Raw genomic sequence first — 23,591 nt, 5'->3', positions numbered from 1 at the left:
AGTTGGGCTGTTCACTGTGTCTGTCGCGAGTGTTGGGTTGGGCTGTTCAGTGTTTCTGTCTCAGGGGTTGAGTTGGGCTGTTCCCTGTGTCTGTCTCACGGGTTGAGTTGAGCTGTTCACTGTATCTGTCTCGGGTGTTGAGTTGGGCTGTTCACTATGTCTGTCCCGGGTGTTGAGTTGGGCTGTTCACTGTGTCTCGAGTGTTGAGTTGGGCTGTTCACTGTGTCTGTCTCGGGTGTTGAGTTGGGTTGTTCACTGTGTCTCGGGTGTTGAGTTGGGCTGTTCACTGTGTCCCGGGTGTTGAGTTGGGCTGTACACTCTGTCTGTCTCGGGTGTTGAGTTGGGTTGCTCACTGTGACTGTCTAGGGTGTTGAGTTGGGCTGTACACTGTGTCTGTCTCGGGTGTTGAGTTGGGCTGTTCACTGAGTCTGTCTCGGATGTTGAGTTAGGCTGTTCACTGTGTCTGTCTCAGGGGTTGAGTGCGGCTGTTCACTGTGTCTGTCTCAGGGGTTGAGTTGGGCTGTTCACTGTGTCTGTCTCGGGTGTTGAGTTGGCCTGTTCACTGTGTCTGTCTCAGGGGTTGAGTTGGGCTGTTCACTGTGTCTGTCGCGAGTGTTGGGTTGGGCTGTTCACTGTGTCTGTCTCAGGGGTTGAGTTGGGCTGTTCACTGTGTCTGTCTCAGGGGTTGGGTTGGGCTGTTCACTGTATATGTCTCGGGTGTTGAGTTGGGCTGTTCAGTATGTCTGTCCCGGGTGTTGAGCTGGACTGTTCACTGTGTCTCGAGTGTTGAGTTGGGCTGTTCACTGTGTCTGTCCCCGGGGTTGAGTTGGGCTGTTCACTGTGTCTGTCGCGAGTGTTGGGTTGGGCTGTTCACTGTGTCTGTGTCAGGGGGTGAGTTGGGCTGTTCACTGTGTCTGTCTCAGGGGTTGGGTTGGGCTGTTCACTGTATATGTCTCGGGTGTTGAGTTGGGCTGTTCACTATGTCTGTCCCGGGTGTTGAGCTGGGCTGTTCACTGAGTCTGTCTTGGGTGTTGAGTTGGGCTGTTCAGTGTGTCTGTCTCGGTTGTTGAGCTGGGCTGTTCACTGTGTCTGTCTGAGAGGTTGAGTTGGGCTGTTCATTGTGTCTGTCTCTGGGGTGGAGCTGGGCTGTTCATTGTGTCTGTCTCGGGTGTTGAGCTGGGCTGTTCACTGTGTCTGTCTCGGGTGTTGAGTTGGCTGTTCACTGTGTCTCGAGTGTTGAGTTGCGCTGTTCACTGTGTCTGTCTCGGGTGCTGAGTTGGGCTGTTCACTGTGTCTGTCTCGGTTGTTGAGCTGGGCTGTTCACTGGGTCTGTCTGAGAGGTTGAGTTGGGCTATTCACTGTGTCTGTCTCCGGGTTGTGTTGGGCTGTTCACTGTGTCTGTCGCAGGGTTTGGGTTGGGCTGTTCACTGTGTCTCGGGTGTTGAGCTGGGCTGTTCACTGTGTTTGCTTTTGATGTTGAGTTGGGCTGTTCACTGTGTTTCGGGTGTTGAGCTGTGCTGTTCACTGTGTCTGTCTCGGGTGTTGAGTTGTGTTGTTCACTGTGTCTGTCTCGGGTGTTGAGTTGGGCTGTTCACTGTGTCTGTCTCGGGTGTTGAGTTGTGCTGTTCACTGTGTGTGTCTCGGGTGTTGAGTTGGGCTGTTCACTGTGTCTCGGGTGTTGAGTTTGGCTGTTCATTGTGTCTGTCTCAGGGGTTGAGTTGGGCTGTTCACTGTGTCTCGTGTGTTGAGTTGGACTGTTCACTGTGTATGTCTCGGGTGTTGAGTTGGACTGTTCACTGTGTCTCCGGTGTTGACTTGGGCTGTTCACTGTGTCTGTCTCCGGGGTTGAGCTGGGCTGTTCACTGTGTCTGTCGCGAGTGTTGGGTTGGGCTGCTCACTGTATCTATCTCGGGTGTTGAGTTGGGCTGTTCACTATGTCTGTCCCGGGTGTTGAGTTGGGCTGTTCACTGTGTCTCGGGTGTTGAGTTGGGCTGTTCACTGTGTCTGTCTCGGGTGTTGAGTTGGGTTATTCACTGTGTCTCGGCTGTTGAGTTGGGCTGTTCACTGTGTCCCGGGTGTTGAGTTAGGCTGTTCACTGTGTCTGTCTCGGGTGTTGAGACGGCTGTTCACTGTGTCTGTCTCAGGTGTTGAGTTGGGTTGTTCACTGTGACTGTCTCGGGTGTTGAGTAGGGCTGTACACTGTGTCTGTCTCGGGTGTTGAGTTGGGCTGTTCACTGAGTCTGTCTCGGGTGTTGAGTTGGGCTGTCCACTGTGTCTGTCTCAGGGGTTGAGTTAGGCTGTTCACTGTGTCTGTCTCAGGGGTTGAGTTGGACTGTTCACTGTGTCTGTCTCGGATGTTCAGTTGGGCTGTTCACTGTGTCTGTCTCAGGGGTTGAGTTGGGCTGTTCAGAGTGTCACTCTCGGGTGTTGAGCTGGGCTGTTCACTGTGTCTCGGGTGTTGAGTTGGGCTGTTCACTGTGTCTCGGGTGTTGAGTTGGGCTGGTCACTGTGTTTCGGTTGTTGAGCTGGTCTGTTCACTGTGTCTGTCTCGCGTGTTGAGTTGGGCTGTTCACTCTGTCAGTCTCGGGTGTTGAGCTGGACTGTTCACTGTGTCAGTCTCCGGTGTTGCGTTGGGCTGTTCACTGTGTCCGGGTGTTGAGTTGGGCTGTTCACTGTGTCTATCATGGGTGTTGAGTTGGCTGTTCACTGTGTCTGTCTCAGGGGTTGAGTTGGGCTATTCACTGTGTCTGTCTCGGGTGTTGAGTTGGGCTGTTCCCTGTGTCTGTCTCAGGGGTTGAGTTGGGCTGTTCACTGTATCTGTCTCGGGTGTTGAGTTGGGCTGTTCACTATGTCTGTCCCGGATGTTGAGTTGGGCTGTTCACTGTGTCTCGAGTGTTGAGTAGGCTGTTCACTGTGTCTGTCTCGGGTGTTGAGTTGGGTTGTTCACTGTGTCTCGGGTGTTGAGTTGGGCTGTTCACTGTGTCCCGGGTGTTGAGTTAGGCTGTTCACTGTGTCTGTCTCGGGTGTTGAGTCGGCTGTTCACTGTGTCTGTCTCGGGTGTTGAGTTGGGCTGTACACTGTGTCTGTCTCGGGTGTTGAGTTGGGTTGTCCACTGTGACTGGTTCGGGTGTTGAGTTGGGCTGTACACTGTCTGTCTCGGGTGTTGAGTTGGGCTGTTCACTGAGACTGTCTCGTGTGTTGAGTTGCGCTGTTTACTGTGTCTGTCTCAGGGGTTGAGTTAGGCTGTTCACTGTGTCTGTCTCGGGTGTTGAGTCGGCTGTTCACTGTGTCTGTCTCGGGTGTTGAGTTGTGCTGTACACTGTGTCTGTCTCGGGTGTTGAGTTGGGTTGTTCACTGTGACTGTCTCGGGTGTTGAGTTGGGCTGTACACTGTCTGTCTTGGGTGTTGAGTTGGGCTGTTCACTGAGTCTGTCTCGGGTGTTGAGTTGGGCTGTTCACTGTGTCTGTCTCAGGGGTTGAGTTAGGCTGTTCACTGAGTCTGTCTCGGGTGTTGAGTTGGGCTGTTCACTGTGTCTGTCTCAGGGGTTGAGTTAGGTTGTTCACTGTGTCTGTCTCAGGGGTTGAGTTGGGCTGTTCACTGAGTCTGTCTCGGGTGTTGAGTTGGGCTGTTCACTGTGTCTGTCTCAGGGGTTGAGTTCGGCTGTTCACTGTGTCTGTCTCGGGTGTTGAGTTGTGTTGTTCACTGTGTCTGTCTCGGGTGTTCAGTTGGGCTGTTCACTGTGTCTGTCTCGGGTGTTGAGTTGTGCTGTTCACTGTGTCTGTCTCAGGTGTTGAGTTGGGCTGTTCACTGTGTTTCGGGTGTTGAGCTGCGCTGTTCACTGTGTCTGTCTCGGGTGTTGAGTTGTGTTGTTCACTGTGTCTGTCTCGGGTGTTCAGTTGGGCTGTTCACTGTGTATGTCTCGGGTGTTGAGTTGGACTGTTCACTGTGTCTCGGGTGTTGAGTTGGGCTGTTCACTGTGTCTGTCTCCGGGATTTGAGTTGGGCTGTTCACTGTGTCTGTCGCGAGTGTTGGGTTGGGCTGTTCACTGTATCTGTCTCAGGTGTTGAATGGGCTGTTCAGTATGTCTGTCCCGGGTGTGGAGTTCGGCTGTTCACTGTGTCTCGAGTGTTGAGTTGGGCTGTTCACTGTGTCTGTCTCGGGTGTTGAGTTGGGTTGTTCACTGTGTCTCGGGTGTTGAGTTGGGCTGTTCACTGTGTCCCGGGTGTTGAGTTAGGCTGTTCACTGTGTCTGTCTCGGGTGTTGAGTCGGCTGTTCACTCTGTCTGTCTCGGGTGTTGAGTGGGGCTGTACACTGTGTCTTTCTCGGGTGTTGAGTTGGGTTGTTCACTGTGACTGTCTCGTGTGTTGAGTTGGGCTGTACACTGTCTGTCTCGGGTGTTGAGTTGGGCTGTTCACTGAGTCTGTCTCGGGTGTTGAGTTGCGCTGTTCACTGTGTCTGTCTCAGGGGTTGAGTTAGGCTGTTCACTGTGTCTGTCTCGGGTGTTGAGTTGGCTGTTCACTGTGTCTGTGTCGGGTGTTGAGTTGGGCTGTACACTGTGTCTGTCTCGGGTGTTGAGTTGGGTTGTTCACTGTGACTGTCTCGGGTGTTGAGTTGGGCTGTTCATTGTGCCTGTTTCAGAAGTTGAGTTGGGCTGTTCACTGTGTCTGTCTCGGGTGTTGAGTTAGGCTGTTCACTGTGTCTGTTTCAGAGGTTGAGTTGGGCTGTTCACTGTGTCTGTCTCGGGTGTTGAGTTGGGCTGTTCACTGTGTCTGTCTCAGGGATTGAGTTGGGCTGTTCACTGTGTCTGTCTCGGGTGTTGAGTTACGCTGTTCACTGTGTCTGTCTCAGAGGTTGAATGGGCTGTTCACTGTGTCTCGGGTGTTGAGTTGGGCTGTTCACTGTCTGTGTCTCGGGTGTTGAGTTGGGCTGTTCACTGTCTGTGTCTCGGGTGTTGACTTGGGCTGTTCACTGTGTCTGTCTCAGGGGTTGAGTTGGGCTGTTCACTGTGTCTCAGGGGTTGAGTTGGGCTGTTCACTGTGTCTTGGGTGTTGAGTTGGGCTGTTCACTGTGTCTCGGGTGTTGAGTTGAGCTGTTCACTGTGTCTGTCTCAGGGGTTGAGTTGGGCTGTTCATTAAGGTTGCCGTGCTACTCCAGAAGGGTAGCATTCTGTGCTGTGTGGGTCTGGCAGGGCTGCACTCTAAAATGGAAACCAGCATGGCAACAGATGTAGGATGATGAGAAAGACGTGAGGTTGAAGGAGGCTTGGGCAGGGGGCCTTGTAAATGATGACTGGCAGTGGGAAGAGTGGGGGGTGGGGAAGCTAGTGCCTGATTTGGAAGAGCAAAATTAGACACAGAAGGGGATGGGTAATATTCTATTTGCATGAAGGGGAGGATGTGCAGATGTGCACGCAGGCTCTAGAATATGAAAGGGGGTGGGGTTGGTGTGGCTCAAGAGAAAGGGTTTCACAGAGGCTCACCAAGCTGGGTGAGGGGGAGAGAATGATCTTTCAACCATTCATTGAGAAGCCAGAGTTTGTGAAAGACACTCATCATCTCGGTGATTGCAGGCCATTCAACAGGGCTATGCATGATGTCCACGTTGTGTTCTCACTCCAGGTTGGGGCAAAGTCTGTGTGCTCAATAGGGGCTGTTGTGGTAAGTACTTTGGGATAACACAGGCTGCAACTGGATGCAGCTTTAATCAAAAGGTACTCCAGACCTTGAAGTTCAATCTGATTTATTGAACCAGTAGCACAGTTAGCACAGTTCTCTATGAGTTCGACTCTCTGCTAACCTAAGTGTGGTTACTCTGTCTGACTGAACCAGACTAGCTCTTAGCCACGTGCTGGAGGTGTGATACTGTACATACACCCTGACTCACTCTGTAGATGTTCATCAGTGGAAAGAGGTGGAGTGTGAGCGCCTCATGCCTTTTATAGTGAGATACCACCCCTGAGTGTCCTGCCTGCTCATTGGTCATGTCCTGTTCTCTGTCTTCATTAGCTGCCTGTTTGGGCCTGTCTGTATATCATTATCTGCATGTCTGCATATCATGACATCTCCCTCTTTTTTTAATATTTTGTTGGCACATGGGAACGTACTTACATGTGGTGGCATATATTAACATATTTACAAGTGGTGGTATATGTGAACGTATTTACATGTGAAGAAAGCTGTCTAATGTGAGAAAACAGAACATAGCAAACAAAACAAATGTTCATAAGTCCAGTCTCTGGGGCTTGCGTCTGATCCTTGTCGACCGCCAGAGAGGTGGTGGTGGGGACGACGGCGCCTTGACAGGCGGGATGGAAGCCTGACTGGTGGCCTCGTAGTTCGAGGTATCAGGAGGTGGCAAAACGGATGGAAATGGAGAACAAAGCGATTGCGGGCAGGCAACCTTGCGCAGTGCCCATCTGTTTCATCGCACAACAGAACCATCAGCCATACGTACAATATACTAGCGGGGCGCAGTCTGTCGAACAATGACAGCTGGAGCAGAACAGCCACCATCCGGTATCTTGATCTTGACAGTGTCTGTCGGGGATAACACGGGCAAATCGATGGCATGAGCATCATAGCCCTGCTTTTGCTGGTTTCAGAGCTGCTGCACCTTCTGCAGCACCGGGAGGTGATCCAGGTTGGGCAAGTATATGGCTGGAAGTGTCGTCCGCAGGTCCCTGTTCATCAGGAGTTGAGCTGGCGACATGCCAGTGGACAGTGGGGTCGCCCTGTACGCAAGCAGTGCGAGGTAGATGTCAGAAGCTGAATCCGCGGCCTTGCAGATGAGCTGTTTCACAATGTGCACCCCTTTTTCGACCTTCCCATTGGACTGCGGATAGTGTGGGCTGGAAGTGACATGTTTGAAATGGTATGACTTGGCAAACATAGACCACTCGTGGCTGTTGAAGCACGGGCCATTGTCACTCATGACAGTCAGTGGGATACCATGCCTGGAGAAGGTCACCTTACAGGCCTTGATGACGGTCCGAGATGTGAGGTCTGAGAGCTTCACGACTTCAGGGTAATTGAAGAAATAGTCAATAATCAACACGTAATCACGACCATTCGCACGAAAGAGGTCGATGCCAACGCTGGACCACGGGGAGGTCTCGATTTCATGCTGCTGGAGCGTCTCCTTGCTCTGCGCTGGCTGGAAGCATTGACAGGTCGCACAGTTGAGGACCATGTTCGAGAAGTCCTGGCTAATACCGGGCCAGTAGACAGCTTGCCAGCCATTGGCGAGGTGGTGCATGACACGCTGCAAGAGGTGTCTTTGGCTGTTTCCTCACGGATACGAACCACCTTCTCATCAGACGCCGGGAGGTTGGTAGCACACAGCTGCACCTGTGATTCAATCTGCCGGATGATTTCCAGCAGTTCACTAGGCACGGTGATGGAGCGGGACAGTGCATCAGCGATGATGAGCTCCTTGACAGGCGTGTACACTAAGTCAAAGTCGTACCATCTGAGTTTGAGGAGGATGCGCTGCAGTCGGGGCATCATGTCGTTCAGGTCCTTGTGGATAATGTGGACCAGAGACCTATGATCCGTCTCGACAATGAATGTCGGCAGGCCGTAGACATAGTCGTGAAACTTGAGAATGCCAGTTAGAAGACCCAGGCATTCCTTCTCTATTTGCGCATACCTTGTTTCGGTGGACGTCATGACCCTCGGTGCCCAGGATGAAGTGTCATCGCGTTGAAGCAGCACCGCAGTGATGCCATCCTGGCTCGCATCTGTCGAGATCTTCGTCTCCCTGTCTGCGTCAAAAAATGCAAGACGGGTGCAGTGGTGAGCTTGGCTTTCAGATCTAACCACTCTGCCTGATGTGCTGCCTTCCACTCAAAGGCAGTGAACTTTTTCACCAGGTTTCGTAGGGCCGTGGTGTGTGAGGCCAGGTTTGGGATGAACTTGCCCAGAAAATTGACCTGCCTAGGAAGCGCAACACCGCCTTCTTGTCTTCAGGGACCTTCGTGGCTTTGATGGCCTTGACCTTGTCTGTGTCCGGGCGCACGCCCTGCTGAGAGATCTGGTCACCTAGGAACGAGTGTCGACATGCAAAAGCAACATTTGGACCTGTTCAGCTTCAGCCCATTGGCATGGACACGGCAGAATACCTGCTGGAGATGGGAAACATGCTCTTCAGGGGTCGTGGACCATATGATGATGTCGTTCACATACACACGAACCCCTTCAATGCCCCCCATCACCTGCTCCATTATGGACAATGCCAAACGGCATGCGATTATGGCAGTATCTGCTAAACGGTACGTTGAAGATGCAGAGCCTTCTGCTGGACTCATCCAGCTGCATTTGCCAAAATCCATGTGACGCATCTAACTTGGTGAAAAAACGTGCGTGTGCCATCTCACTGATGAGTTCCTCCCGCTTTGGGATGGGGTAGTGTTCACGCATTATATTCTTATTGAGATCCTTCGGATCAATGCCGATGCGCAGGTCTCCCGAAGGCTTTCTAACACATACCATCAAGCTAACCCAGTCAGTTGGTTCGGTTACCTTGGAAATGATGCCCTGTTGCTGAAGATCCTTGAGCTGTGCCTTCAGGTGCTCTCTGAGCGGAGCCGGGACCCGGTGTTGTGCGTGGACCACTGGCTTGGCATCAGGTCGTAGCAGAATCTTGTATCGATATGGCAGCATGTCCACCCCGTCGAACACATCCAGATATTGAGAGAGGATGTCGTCAGTGCCGGCCTGAAGATCCACATTGGAGGATGTTGTTGTGTAAACCCGTTGCACGAGGTTCAGCTGCTTGCAGGCATGCGCGCCAAGTAGGGATGCCCTGTCTGGCTTGACAATTTCAAAACGTGGCCGTGCATGGGTGCTCCGGTTGGAGACGAGTAGATGGCAGGATCCCAGTGCCGTGATGGCATTTCCATTGTAGTCCAGGAGCCTGCAGGCTGCTGGAATGACCTTGGGGGGCTTCTTGATGCGTTTGAAATCTGCCTGTGAGAGGAGGTTGGCAGAAGCACCAGTGGTTGACCTGCATCACCGCACGCCATTCGTCCGCAGAATCCACAGCGAGGATGGATTGAATTTGTGATGAGTTGGATGTGGCATATTCACATTTGGTAATGATGCCCACACAGTAGGCGGAGTCCAGGCATTCTTCCTCTGGATCCGTTGTGCTGCCAGGATCAGAATCCTGTCATCGTCGTTGCACACTCTGAACACGCCTTCATCGGAATTGAGAGCACTAGCCCCTGACTGGTGGTGCAGACCTGTACAAGGCTGCATAGTGTCCTGGCTTCCCACAGTTTAAACATCGCCTGCCTCTTGCAGGGCATTGTTTCTTTAAGTGGGCGTTGCCGCAGTTCGAGCACGTCATGACGTCGGTGTCCTGACGTTCCGCGCACCGTCGCACATGCGCAGTGCGGGTGTCGGCTGCTTCGTTATCCTGTTCACATCGCGCATGCGTGGGGCCCTGGGAAAAGCGCGTGAAATGGCCACTTTCATCAATGCTGAGGCGCAGCATCCGGGAGATGGCCTGCACCCTCTCTGCCTCATGGGAGGCAAGTTTCTCATTTTCAGCTGATTTGTACTGGGCATAGTGATTTTTGGCGTGCTCATTCACGCGCATGTTTCAATCGTGACTGGCAGGGTCATATGCTTGATTTTCAGCACCTGCTCTCTCAGAGGATCAGAGTGAACTCCAAAAACGACTTGGTCTCTGATCATGGAGTCAGCAATATCACCAAAGTTGCAGGACAGCGCTAGCAGGCGGAGGTTGGTTAAGAAGGAGTTGAAAGGTTCATCTTTACCTTGTAGTCGCTGTTTAAATATGTAGCGCTCGAAGATTTCATTGGTGTCCACTTCACAGTGAGGGTCAAACTTGTCCAGGATGGTCTGAAACTTTGTCTTGTCCTGGCCTTCGGTGAAGTGAAAAGAGTTGAAGAGTTCGATGGCTTGATCACCCGCTGCTGAGAGGAGAAGAGTGATCTTCCTTGCATCAGACGCACCCACGAGTTCTGAAGCTTCGATGTACAGCAGAAACTTTTGCTTGAATGTCCACCAGTTGGCACTGAGATTGCCAGAGGTCCTGAGCTGGTGAGGAGCCTGAATCTTCTCCATGGTGCCGGGATACATTCGCTGGTCGTAATGGAACGGACTGAGGTAAACCACCTAGATTAAGCAGTCTCCTGGTAGCATGTCGTGTTATGTACTCTGGGATAACACAGGCTGCAACTGGATGCAGCTTTGACCAAAAGATACTCCAAACCTTGAAGTTAGTTCAATCTGATTTATTAAACCAGTAGCATAGTCAGCACAGTTCTCTATGAGTTCGACTCTCTGCTAACCTAAGTGTGGTTACTCTGCCTGACTGAACCAGACTAGCTCTTAGCCACGTGCTGGAGGTATGATACTGTACATACACCCTGACTCACTCTGTAGATGTTCATCAGTGGAAAGAGGCGGAGCGTGAGTGCCTCGTGCCTTTTATCGTGAGATACCACTATTTTGCAGCCTCTAAATAGGGAAAAGGTAATAAAAAGGATGTGCTGAAAGCTTCCTTTGGGGGGGGGGGGGGGGGTGAGGTGAGAGATGGTGGGTCACCTCTGTGTTTGACCATGTACACAGCCCAAGATGGGGCAGGGTGAGGTCCACTGTGTCATGGGAATTTTAACAGTGGTGGATTCAGGGGAGAGGCAGGAATATCCACTACAATAACAATGGGATCAAGGGTTACTGGGTGAGGTTAGAGAATAACCAGAGCGAACTCTACCTGCACATCGTGAGGTTTCAGGAAGAGGGGTCCCGAACTCTGGTCTCAAAATTAAAATTCAGCACTGCCACCAAGGTTATGATAGTTTAAAATCAAAACTGAAAAATGTTCTGTATTCATGATCCTTCTTGTATTTCCTCACTGGCAGCCTTGCAGTGGAACAGGGGCACTTTAAGAGACCGATCATGTGACATCACTGGAGATAACATCAACAGCCATTTGCGCCAGCAAATGGACAGTGTAACATATCAGCCTGTAGTTTTAACATCTTCTTAATAAAGCTCTTTGTTTTTTGGAACCTCTGAGGCTTGCAGACTCAATTCCTAGTGCACTGGGACGAGGTAGGCAAACAGCGTTTGGAGGCAGCTGAAAAAATAGTTGAACATCGTTTGTGGGCACCCGAAAAGAAAAATAAATAATTAAAATCGTCACTACACAAAAGCTGGCGAAGGGGAAATCAAACAACAGATGCAGCCACCAGAGGAACCGAATAAATCATAGAGGAATACGAAGAAAACAACTTTGGAATGTCCTCCACCCAACACAAACTTGGTAACCATGAGCATCATGTACCCTACAACACCAAACTTAAAGCTGGGGGTGTTGCAAAACACAGATGAAAATATGTTGAGCTTTGGTTTGCTTTGTTTTGGGGAGAAAGGAAGCAAGGTCCTGCTAAAGATTTATGGCACATTGTGCCTATATGTAGGTCCTTCCATAGTGAAAAATGACATGAGTCTTTGACACCGTGGGACCTTTCCTTTGATGAGAATACAGAGTGATGGAGCTCCTATAGAGAGAGATTCGACTATTTTCTTCATGGGAACAAGACAGCAGCAGATATAAAAGTCCCAACATTCCTGAGTGTAATTGGTGGGGGGGGGGGGGGGGCATTTAACCTCCTTAGAGGAGAGGTTGAGTAGACTGGGACTGTACTAGTTGGAATTGAGAAGGATGCGGGGGGGGGCGGGGGGGGGGGGGGGGGGTCTTTTAAAAACATATAAAATTATGAAGGGAATAGATAGGATAGATGCGGGCAGGTTGTTTCCACTGGCGGGTGAAAGCAGAACTAGGGGGCATAGCCTCAAAATAAGGGGAAGTAGATTTAGGACTGAGCTTAGGAGGAACTTCTTCACCCAAAGGGTTGTGAATCTATGGAATTCCCTGCCCAGTGAAGCAGCTGAGGCTCCTTCATTAAATGTTTTCAAGATAAAGATAAATAGTTTTTTTGAAGAATAAAGGAATAAAGGGTTATGGTGTTCGGGCCGGAAAGTGGAGCTGAGTCCACAAAAGATCAGCCTTGATCTCATTGAATGGTAGAGCAGGCTCAAAGGGCCAGATGGCCTACTCCTGCTCCTACTTCTTATGTTCTTAGGAGTCTAGTACAGCTGGAAAAGTCAGGCACATAAATCTAGCATGAAATAGTGTAAATATTGCAGGGCGACTATTCACCAAAACCTTGAGTCATCACAGAACGTTTGAGGTTTCATAAACACAACCAAGAGGAAGGTGAATTGATTGCACAGACTGTAGCTACCCTGAAAAGAGTGGCTGAACACAGCAAATTCAAGGATGTGTTAAATGATAACATCAGAGATAGATTAGTCTGTGATTTAAGGAGTGAAGCTATTCAAAAGTGCTGGTTAACCGAAAGCAACCTAACCTTAAAGAAAGCTTTGGAAACTGTTGTATCCATGGAATTAGCAGCTATGAAACACTTGAATATAGTGTTAAAAACCTGCACTGGATTAGTTTTAAAACTCTAGTTATCCACTAAGTGCTGAAGGGGTTAAAATTCTTCTGTCTCGATCTGAGCCGAAGTTGTTAGTTGTGGGAAACAATCCCAAGGACACATTGTGCTGGTGATGGAGTCCCAGGAAAGGCAAGCAACACATGGTCATCATCAAGAATGGCAATGAATAATGTGGGATCGCGCACCATTTTGCTCTGGTGCCAGATTGTCTAGAAGTAGGCAGAAAGGGAGGCATAATCACAAAGAACTGTTTATTGCTGTAACATTTTTACCTTGGGAAACATATTATAAGTTAGAGAAGTCAGACAGGGAGGTGATTGATATCCAAAGAGCTGATAATGAGAAACTGGTGATAAATACTCAAGGACAGCATCTACAGGGATCCTTAAGGGGGAGGGGGAGCAACCCAAGTTGTGGTCCACATATGTACCAACGACATAGGTAGGAAAAGGGATAGGGATGTAAGGCAGGAATTCAGGGAGCTAGGGTGGCAACTTAGATCTAGGACAAACAGAGTTATTATCTCTGGGTTGTTACCTGTGCCACGTGATAGCGAGATGAGGAATAGGGAAAGAGAGGAGTTGAACACGTGGCTACAGGGATGGTGCAGGAGGGAGGGTTTCAGATTTCTCGATAATTGGGGCTCATTCTGGGGTCAGTGGGACCTCTACAAACGGGATGGTCTATACCTGGACCAGAAGGGTACCAATATCCTGGGGGGGAAATTTGCTAATGCTCTTCGGGATGGTTTAAACTAGTTCAGCAGGGGCTTGGGAACCTGAATTGTAGCTCCAGTATACAGGAGGTTGAGAGTAGTGAGGTCATGAGTAAGGTTTCAAAGTTGCAGGAGTGTACCGGCAGGCAGGAAAGTGGTTTAAAGTGTGTCTTCTTCAATGCCAGGAGCATCCGGAATAAGGTGGGTGAACTTGCGGCATGGGTTGGTACCTGGGACTTCGATTTTGTGGCCATTTCGGAGACATGGATAGAGCAGGGACAGGAATGGTTGTTGCAGGTGCCAGGGTTTAGATATTTCAGTAAGCTCAGGGAATGTGGTAAAAGAGGGGGAGGGGTGGCATTGTTAGTCAAGGACAGTATTAAGGTGGCAGAAAGGACGTTTGATGAGGACTTGTCTACTGAGGTAGTATGGGCTGAGGTTAGAAACAGGAAAGGAGAGGTCACCCTGTTAGGGGTTTTCTATAGGCCTCCGAAAAGTTCCAGAGATGTAGAGGAAAGGATTGCAAAGATGATCCTGGATCGGAGTGAAAGCAGCAGGGTAGTTGTTATGGGGGACTTTAACTTTCCAAATATTGACTGGAAACGCTATAGTTCGAGCACTTTAGATGGGTCTGTTTTTGTCCAATGTGTGCAGGAGGGTTTCCTGACACAGTATGTAGATAGGCCAACGAAAGGCGAGGCCATATTGGATTTGGTACTGGGTAATGAACCAGGGCAGGTGTTAGATTTGGAGGTAGGTGAGCACTTTGGTGATAGTGACCACAATTCGATTATGTTTACTTTAGTGATGGAAAGGGATAGGTATATACCGCAGGGCAAGAGTTATATCTGGGGGAAAGGCAATTATGATGCGATGAGGCAAGACTTAGGATGCATCGGATGGAGAGGAAAACTGCAGGGGATGGGCACAATGGAAATGTGGAGCTTGTTCAAGGAACAGCTACTGCGTGTCCTTGATAAGTATGTACCTGTCAGGCAGGGAGGAAGTGGTCAAGCAAGGGAACCGTGGTTTACTAAGGCAGTCGAAACACTTGTCAAGAGGAAGAAGGAGGCTTATGTAAGGATGAGACATGAAGGTTCAGTTAGGGCGGTCGAGAGTTACACGTTAGCTAGGAAGTACCTAAAGAGAGAGCTAAGAAGAGCCAGGAGGGGACATGAGAAGTCTTTGGCAGGTAGGATCAAGGATAACCCTAAAGCTTTCTATAGATATGTCAGGAATAAAAGAATGACTAGGGTAAGAGTAGGGCCAGTCAAGGACAGTAGTGGGAAGTTGTGCTTGGAGTCCGAGGAGATAGGAGAGGTGCTAAATGAATATTTTTCGTCAGTATTCACACAGGAAAAAGACAATGTTGTCGAGGAGAATACTGAGATTCAGGCTACGAGACTAGAAGGGCTTGAGGTTCATAAGGAGGAGGTGTTAACAATTCTGGAAAGTGTGAAAATAGATAAGTCCCCTGGGCCGGATGGAATTTATCCTAGGATTCTCTGGGAAGCTAGGGAAGAGATTGCTGAGCCTTTGGCTTTGATCTTTAAGTCATCTTTGTCTACAGGAATAGTGCCAGAAGACTGGAGGATAGTAAATGTTGTCCCCTTGTTCAATAAGTGGAGTAGAGACAACCCCGGTAACTATAGACCAGTGAGCCTTACTTCTGTTGTGGGCAAAATCTTGGAAAGGTTTATAAGAGATAGGATGTATAATCATCTGGAAAGGAATAATTTGATTAGACATAGTCGACACGGTTTTGTGAAGGGTAGGTAGTGCTTCACAAACCTTATTTTGTTCTTTGAGAAGGTGACCAAACAGGTGGATGAGGGTAAAGCAGTTGATGTGGTGTATATGGATTTCAGTAAAGCGTTTGATAAGGTTCCCCACGGTAGGCTACTGCAGAAAATGCGGAAGCATGGGATTCAGGGAGATTTAGCAGTTTGGATCAGAAATTGGCTAGCTGGAAGAAGACAAAGGGTGGTGGTTGATGGGAAGTGTTCAGACTGGAGTCCAGTTACTAGTGGTGTACCACAAGGATCTGTTTTGGGGCCACTGCTGTTTGTCATTTTTATAAATGACCTGGAGGAGGGCGTAGAAGGATGGGTGAGTAAATTTGAAGATGACACTAAAGTCGGTGGAGTTGTGGACAGTGCGGAAGGATGTTACAAGTTACAGAGGGACATAGATAAGCTGCAGCGCTGGGCTGAGAGGTGGCAAATGGAGTTTAATGCAGAAAAGTGTGAGGTGATTCATTTTGGAAGGAATAACAGGAAGACAGAGTACTGGGCTAATGGTAAGATTCTTGGCAGTGTGGATGAGCAGAGAGATCTCGGTGTCCATGTACATAGATCCCTGAAAGTTGCCACTCAGGTTGAGAGGGTTGTTAAGAAGGCGTACGGTGTGTTAGCTTTTATTGGTAGAGGGATTGAGATTCGGAGCCATGAGGTCATGTTGCAGCTGTACAAAACTCTGGTGCGGCCGCATTTGGAGTATTGCGTGCAATTCTGGTCGCCGCATTATAGGAAGGATGTGGCAGCATTGGAAAGGGTACAGAGGAGATTTACCAGAATGTTGTCTGGTATGGAGGGAAGATCTTATGAGGAAAGGCTGAGGGACTTGAGGCTGTTTTTGTTAGAGAGAAGAAGGTGATGAGGTGACTTAATTGAGGCATACAAGATGATCAGAGGATTGGATAGGGTGGACAGTGAGAGCCTTTTTCCTCGGATGGTGATGCCTAGCACTAGGGGACATAGCTTTAAATTGAGGGGAGATAGATATAAGACAGATGTCAGAGATAGGTTCTTTACTCAGAGAGTAGTAAGGGCGTGGAATGCCCTGCCTGCAACAGTAGTGGACTCGCCAACACTAAAGGCATTCAAATGGTCATTGGATAGACATATGGACGATAAGGGAATAGTGTAGATGGGCTTTAGAGTGGTTTCACAGGTCGGCGCAACATCGAGGGCCGAAGGACCTGTACTGCGCTGTAATGTTCTATGTTCTATATCTTTGTACTGATTTGATATTAGAATTCAGTAGACATGCCTATGTTATGATTGGTGAACTGTTCTCTTGTACTATGCATGATGTCAATCTAATTGATAGTGGTGACTGGACATAGATAATTAGGAACAGCTAATTGGTATCTGCTAACTTCTTGCAGCACGGTAGCACAGTGGATAGCACTGTTGCTTCACAGCGCCAGTGTCCCAGGTTCAATTCCTGGCTTGGGTCACTGTCTGTGCAGAGTCTGCGTGTTCTCCCCATGTCTGCGTGGGTTTCCTCCAGGTGCTCCGGTTTCCTACCACAAGTGCCGAAAGATGTGCTGTTAGGTGAATTGGACATTCTGAATTCTCCTTCTATGTATCCGAACAGGCGCCCAAATGTAGCGACTAGGGGCTTTTCACAGAAATGTCCTTGCAGTGTTAATGGAAGCCTACTTACAATGACGATTATTATTATCAAACCTGGAATATAACTTCCGTGTAACCCTTGATTCTGCGCTCTCTGACGTGCATACTTGGAATGTCAGCAGCCCATGCTATAGCTCACAATAAAGGCCTCATTTGTAAATCCAAGAGTCTTAGGGCACGATTTTCCGGCCTTGTTGCACTCTCGTTCGACTGAAAAGAGACCGGTGAATAGCGGGATAGGCCAAAAATGAGAACTGCGTCAGGCGGCATACAGTTTGCGATGCAACCGCTCCCGTAGGCCAAATCGGGATCTCGCCGTAGCATGGCAAGAAATCAATTATCACCACTTAAGCCCTATACAATTCCATACAATTAACGGGAGCAACCCCATATCCAACGGCCTCCCATGATTAATCGTGGTCATGCTGGCGCCGATTAGTAGTCCTTTTGAAAAACGTGAACCTAGTGGAAGGACTTCTGTGGGGAGCCGAGGAGGTAAGTGGCCATTTTTGCTACAGGCAAAGAGCCCAAGGGCGCAGGGCTTGCCACCCCAGTGCTTGGCGGGGGTTGGGGGTCCCTCAGCTGGGGAGTCCCGACTGGGGGTGGGCTGCAATGGGAGGGTGGGGAAAGGTGCTGGAGGGGGGCAACTAGGGGGCAACCATGTGTAGCACCACCATGTCAACCCCTGGATCGTTGTCCGTGCCGGGGGCAACCCTTGTCCCTACCCGTCTGCCCCACCGACCAACCATAACCCCCACCAATGTCCAAGTCTCTGGCTGTGTGGCTGAAGGCTATTGCTAATAGGGAATTGGTAACCATGGTTAAGTGAGCACTTCACACATCCCAAATGGATTCCCATGGGTGGGCGGGCCATGTAGCATGTGCGAGTCATTGTCTAGCATCTCAGTCAGGCCGTGACCTTTGGTCATTGCACCTGAACAGGAGGTAACACCAGATATGCAACAGCCAACATCCGAAACAGAGGGCGGGATCTCCGCCGGCGGGGTTCTCCATTTTGCCGGCGCCCGGGGATTTGGTGACGGTGTGGGGCTGCCCCACAATGGGAAATCCCATTGACCGGCCAGCATAACTGAGAATCCCGCCCAGAGGGTCTGTGTCACGTTACTCCAGAGGGCTGGGACTGTGTCAGTCCTGTCAGTGGGTCACTGATGAAGGCAGAGGGTGATGATAAACCGCAGTGAGCTGAGTGCCGGTACTCCTCAATCTATGCCATTGTCGGACGCCTTGCCTGTATGGTGAGTGCTCATTCACACCCATTACCTGTGTGCCCGGGGGGGAGGGGGGGGAGATGCCTGGAAAGATGGGACAAGGGTTCGAAGGTCAGCCCACACTGCAGATGAAAGTGACGTGCCGTCCTGTTCCAGATGCTGACTGTGAAACGTGGCCTCGTCAAAGGGGTGGATCTCGGGGAAGCTGATGGCCACAGTTGCCACTCATGCGACGGGTCTGGATTGACACCCAGAGCCTCCTCCTAGCAGTCGGTGCCCATAGAACCCTGGGGTTCACCCTGGAACGGAGGGGCAGCTGGTTGGAGCCCTGGCTGCCCCTCCATCATCTGGCTCTGCCAGCCCTGGCAGCTCCCCGATGTCTGCATCACCATGACGACGCCCTCGGCGATGCTCCTCACTGATTTGGGCATGCTCCACAGTACCTCAGCAATGCCCACCTGCGACTGGGACAAGCTCCGCAGAGCCTCTTCAAGGTCAACCCGGTACTGGGTAACATCCCCAGTTAAAGTCATGGGGTGGGATTCTCCACTGCGCCGGCCGGAGACCAGAAATTCCCGCCCGAGGTCAATGGACCTTTGCATAGTCCGCGATCTTGCAGCAGGCGGGCGGAAGAATCCAGCCTATGGTCTCCTGAATGAGACACTTCTTGGTGCACAGAGATGACACACATCTCCCTTTGGGGGGTCCCCCATTATATGGGTCCCTGTGGGTGGTCCCCATTATAGGGGTGCAAGTGGGAGGCTTCCCTATTAGAGGGGTCCCTGTGGCGGGTCCCCTCACTACAGGGGTCCCTGTGGCAGGTCCCCTTATTACAGGGGTCCCTGTGGGGTGGTCTCCCTATTAGAGGGATCCTGGGAAACAGGTTGGGTCACCCTGGCCATGCGGCTGAAGGCTATTGCTAATAGGGAATTGGCAATCATGGTTAAGTGAGCACTGCACACAACCCAAGTGGATTCCCGTGAGTGGGCAGGCCATGTAGCCTGTGGGAATCGTTGCCTAGCATCCCAATCAGACCGCAATGCCTGGTCACCGTGCCTGAACACTGCAGAAGGCAACACCACACGCAGCAGCCAACATCCAAACACCTAGGGAATGGGACACAGCGTGGGATGGGGTTCGCATGGAGAGTTAGCGGGGGGGGGGGGGGGGGGGGGGAGAAGGTCTCAGTTGGTGTCTACTTACTCACGCTGCCCGGTGTAGGTTGTTAACCTTTTTTCGGCACTGGATGCCAGTCCTCCTGGCCGCACACCTGGAGCTTGCAGCCGCCGCCATCTTGTCCAAGGCAGAGCTGTGGCTCCCCTCCTGGATCCTCTGGGGAACAGGACACCTCTTCTTGCCTCCACTGCGTCTAGGAACCTCCCAGGTCCTGCTTCACTTGTGTATTTATGTATGTCCTCTGTTTTTTTTCATGTATGGAATGATCTGTCTGGATTGTACACAGAACAATTCTTTTCACTGTACCTCGGTACACGTGACAATAAAACAAATCCAAATTCATCGCCGAATCTTGGGGCCATCTCCTTGGCGCCATTGTTGCGAGCTGACTGGGGTTGGCTGAGCAAGTGCTGTTTAAGTGCTGGCGAGCGTGGTCCCGGTGAATCAGCTGGCGAGCCTTCATTTGCGTCGAGAAGCTCATGGGGCCTCATTAAGTGGACCAATTAACAAAGAACAATACAGCACAGGAACAGGCCCTTCGGCCCTCCAAGACTGTACCGGTCATGATACCAACCTTGGCCAAAACCCTCAGCACTTCCTTGTGCCGTATCCCTCTAGACCATCCTATCCATGTATTTGTCAAGATGCCTTTTGAACGCCATTAATGTATCTGCTTCCACAACCTCCTCAACATTAAATAACGTTGCCAGCCTCTCTGGGCTGAGCACTGGGAAGCTCGCAGCAGTTCCCCCTTGTTACCACAGAGAACCGCCCACCATAGTCTTCCAAACAGAGAATCCCGCCCACCACTACCAGTCCAAACTGATTTTTCTTCGGAAGAAGAAAGAGTCGAAGAAGTGGCATATTGGACTTGAAACCTCTGTTTCCCTCTCCACAGATACTGCCAGACCTGCTGAGTATTTCCAGCACTTTCAGTTTATATTTCAGATCTCAAGCATTTGCAGTATTTTGCTTTTATTTCAGTAATCTAGAGGTCCAGGCTATGTTCTGGGGACATGAGCACAAACCCCACCAAGGCAGCTAGAGGTATTTGAATTTAATTAATAAATCTGAAATTATAAATTAAGTCTCAGTAATAATGACAATGAAATTATCCCAATTGTTGTTAAAAACCCTTTGGTTCTCTAATGTCTTGCGAGGAAGAAAATCTGCTGCCTGAACTGAAGGAAAGTAGAACCATGATGGGTTAAATGCTGCCAAAATTGGGTGGGGGTGAGTAAGAACAAAAGAGAAGGTCTGGGATAGGTTGGGGAGTGGAAGATATTAAATGTCAAAGATGGAATAAAACACAATGGCTGTAATAATGAGTCAAAACACTTGTCCAGTTTGAGTTCAAATGCTAGCATAATGAATAGCTCTGTTGAAAAGTTAAACATGAAAAGCAAGGGCACGATTTAACGGCTTGGCCCCCTTCCCCGACATTGTGTCGGGATGAGGCCGTTGAATCTTGTGAGAGGCTTTTCAGAAGATTCACGACGCTCAAAACGTCTCACCAAATTCAAGGGAACTGGTCGAGATCTGGAGCTCGCCCTCACTCAGCGAGATCCAGATATGCATATTTAAATGAATCATTTGGCGGTGCAAGGGTGCCCAGATGGCATTGGGGTGCTAGGGTACCACCCTTCCCAGAGCCCAACCACTCAGGGCCCACAATCTCCTTGGAGACCCCCCGAAGTGCCTTTCTACCTGGTGCCCGTTTGTGGAGACCGGTGCTCACCTGGGTTCTCCGAGGCAAAGGGATTAGATCCCAACGCCTTGAGTAGATCCGGCTAGTGCACATTAAATTGAGACTATCTGCTCACTTTTATATACCAATTTGCCAATATAGATCCTGCCTGCGACGTCTTGCGAGGTCACGTTAGATCTCGCAAGGCCTGGCAAGCCTCATAAATCTCGTGACAGACCTCTTGCGAGATTTACCAGCCACATCGCACCCCGAGTTGGGCGCGGCCGTTAGATCATGCCCAATATGTGGATGAATACCGGTGTGGATCTCACCCAAAAAGCCAGTGGGAAACACCCCGGCAAACTCACCCAAAATAACACTTAGAAATTTTTTGGTTGAATTCCTCTCCGAGATTCAAACCGGCACATGGCAAAATAAAATCAAAATGGAGAGACTACATTTGCTTCTTCTGTGCTTGCAAACTACTGCCCATTTCCTGCAATGCATTCCTCCCCAAAGTTCTTGAACATTTCATGTGCATCTATCCCAGAACTCCACATTTGAATCCCTCCAATCAGGATTCTGCTCCGCTGCAGTACTAAAATGACACTTATCAAAGTTGCCAAGCCATCTTATGTGATGATGACAGCTATCTCTCCTTGCCCACTTGACCTGCAATGCTTTGCGACTGTCGGCCATCAACTTGAAACATTAACTCGGTTTTGCTCCACTGATGCCGTGTGAGCTGTTGAGTATTTTAAGCATTTTCTGTTGTTAATTTCAGACTTCTAGAATCAAATCTGAAGGGAACAAAAGTGTGGTGAAGATTTTGGCAGCAGTGATAGGTGTAGGCCATTTAGCCGCTCAGTTCTATTTTACCATTCAATGTGACTATGTTGGTCTGTGACTTAACTTTATGTACCTGCCATTGACCCATATTTGGATAACAAAAATGAATCAATATCAGTCGTAACATTAACAATTGTTCTACTAACCACTGCATGAAGAACTGTTTTCTAATTTGACACATATCTAATTTTTTTACTACGTCCCAGACTCCCCAATCAGCAGAAATAGTGGCCGCGATTTAACGGAAATGAAACAAGTCCCGTGTCGAGCACATTTAGTCAAGTGTTTCCTGGCACTGGCAGCGCCAAGAGTGACCCCACTTTTTGAACAGGACTCTACTTCATTTCAGTGCCTCGGCAAGGAATGCCCCACCAAGGCCACACTTAATCCCGTTTCTTGTACTTACGAGTTCTGCTCGCCAGTGCAGGAAGAGATCGGGGCACCAGTTTTAATGGTGCCCCGATCTAGACTACCCACCACAGCCTCTGGATCCCACAACACCCCAACTCACGAATAAGTGGATCATCAAGCCTTCCACACACACCTCATAAGGGCAGGGCACCTCCAGACCTAATCCCCAGCATGGGCAAAATGCTACCTAGGTACCTTGACACTGCTATTCTGGCACCCTGGCAGTGCCCATGCCAGCCCGGAAGTGGCAGGGTGACACCTGTGTGGCATTGCCAGGGTGTGCAGGTGGCACTGCCAGGATGCCAGGCTGGCACTGCCCCAATGGCATTGGGGGTGCCAGGGTATCACCCTGCCCAAGGCCTGACCACCCAGGCGTCCCCTATCATCTGGGAGACCAGCCCAAGTGTCGGTACGCCTGGTCCATGTTTGTGGAGACCAGTGCTAAATGGTGTTCACTCGGGTCTCCGAGTCACAGGGTTAGATCTGCGCATTTGGTAACTGAGGCACGATCAATTTGGCTGGAGACGAAGTTGAATTCAAACTGAGGCTTTATTAGTGTCTGAAGTGTGGCCTCCTATAGCAGCTGAGAAAATGGCTGCTAGCTGAAGGCCACGCATATTTATAACCCGGCTCCTGGGCGGAGCTAGCATGCAGGAGCCCAGGTGAACCTGTAGTGCAGGTTCTACCGTACAACCCTTAATATAGGAACACAGTGGTTTACCACAGTAACTCTGGCGCAGACATATTCAAGTGAGCCTAACTGCTCACGTGAATATGTAAATGTAGGTCCTGCCCATTGTGGGTTGGATCCAGATCGTGACATCTCATAAGATCTTGTTAGATCTTGCAAGGTGTGACAAGGCAAGTAAATCTCACGAGGCCTCTTGTGAGATTTACTGGCCTCATTGTGTCCCGGGTCGAGCTGACGAGGCTGGTAGTTCGCAGCCAGTGAGAAAGATTTTCCAGTCATCCACGCTAATGGGATACTCCAGTCCCACTGCCATGAATGGAGATTTGGCTGAATGCCAAATTCTCCGTTCTTGCTGGCAGCGGCAGTGAGGCCGACTTGCAACGGAGAATCCGGCCAGTTTTTCCCAATTTTATCTTCAGTAACTTCATTGCAGTGTTAATGTAAGCCTACTTGTGACAATAATAAAGATTATTTTATTATCCGTTTCCCTTAATATCTTGAAAACTTCAATTCACCTCCTAAATTCCAGTTAATACAATCCTAGTTTGTTTATTCTCTTCTTGAAGCTTAACCTTTGGAGTCCAAATATCTCAAACAAATCTAGGCTGCACTCCTTCAAAGGCCAAGATATCCTTCTTAAGGTATGGTGTCCATAACTGCACGGGTACTCCAGGTATCGTCTCACCAGAGCTTTGTATATCTGAAGCATGACTTCTACCCTCTTCTACTTGCTGTCATCTGCAGTTATGCCAATATCTTAATCAAGTCAATAATTTGCTTCAACTTTAGCTAGCAGGTTCTTACAAGGGACTTTATCAAATGCTTTCTGACAGTCCATATAAATAATATCCAGAGACATTCCCTGACCATAGTTTTAGGTACATCTTGAAAAAATTCAAACAGATTCATTAGGCATGC

The 23,591-nt window shown here is 49.8% G+C and overlaps 1 protein-coding gene across 2 annotated transcripts in view; it reads right to left on the bottom strand.

The window, feature by feature from the left end:
• kbtbd3 (kelch repeat and BTB (POZ) domain containing 3) overlaps positions 1-23,591 on the bottom strand; it is a 282,090-nt gene that overhangs the window by 180,047 nt on the left and 78,452 nt on the right. The window lies entirely within an intron of this gene.

The sequence above is a fragment of the Scyliorhinus torazame genome, chromosome 15 (genome assembly GCF_047496885.1).
Source record: "Scyliorhinus torazame isolate Kashiwa2021f chromosome 15, sScyTor2.1, whole genome shotgun sequence".
In the NCBI taxonomy this organism is placed as follows: Eukaryota; Metazoa; Chordata; class Chondrichthyes; order Carcharhiniformes; family Scyliorhinidae; genus Scyliorhinus; species Scyliorhinus torazame.
The sequence above is the reverse complement of the archived record's forward strand: the minus strand, read 5'-3'. Positions and strand labels throughout refer to the sequence as shown.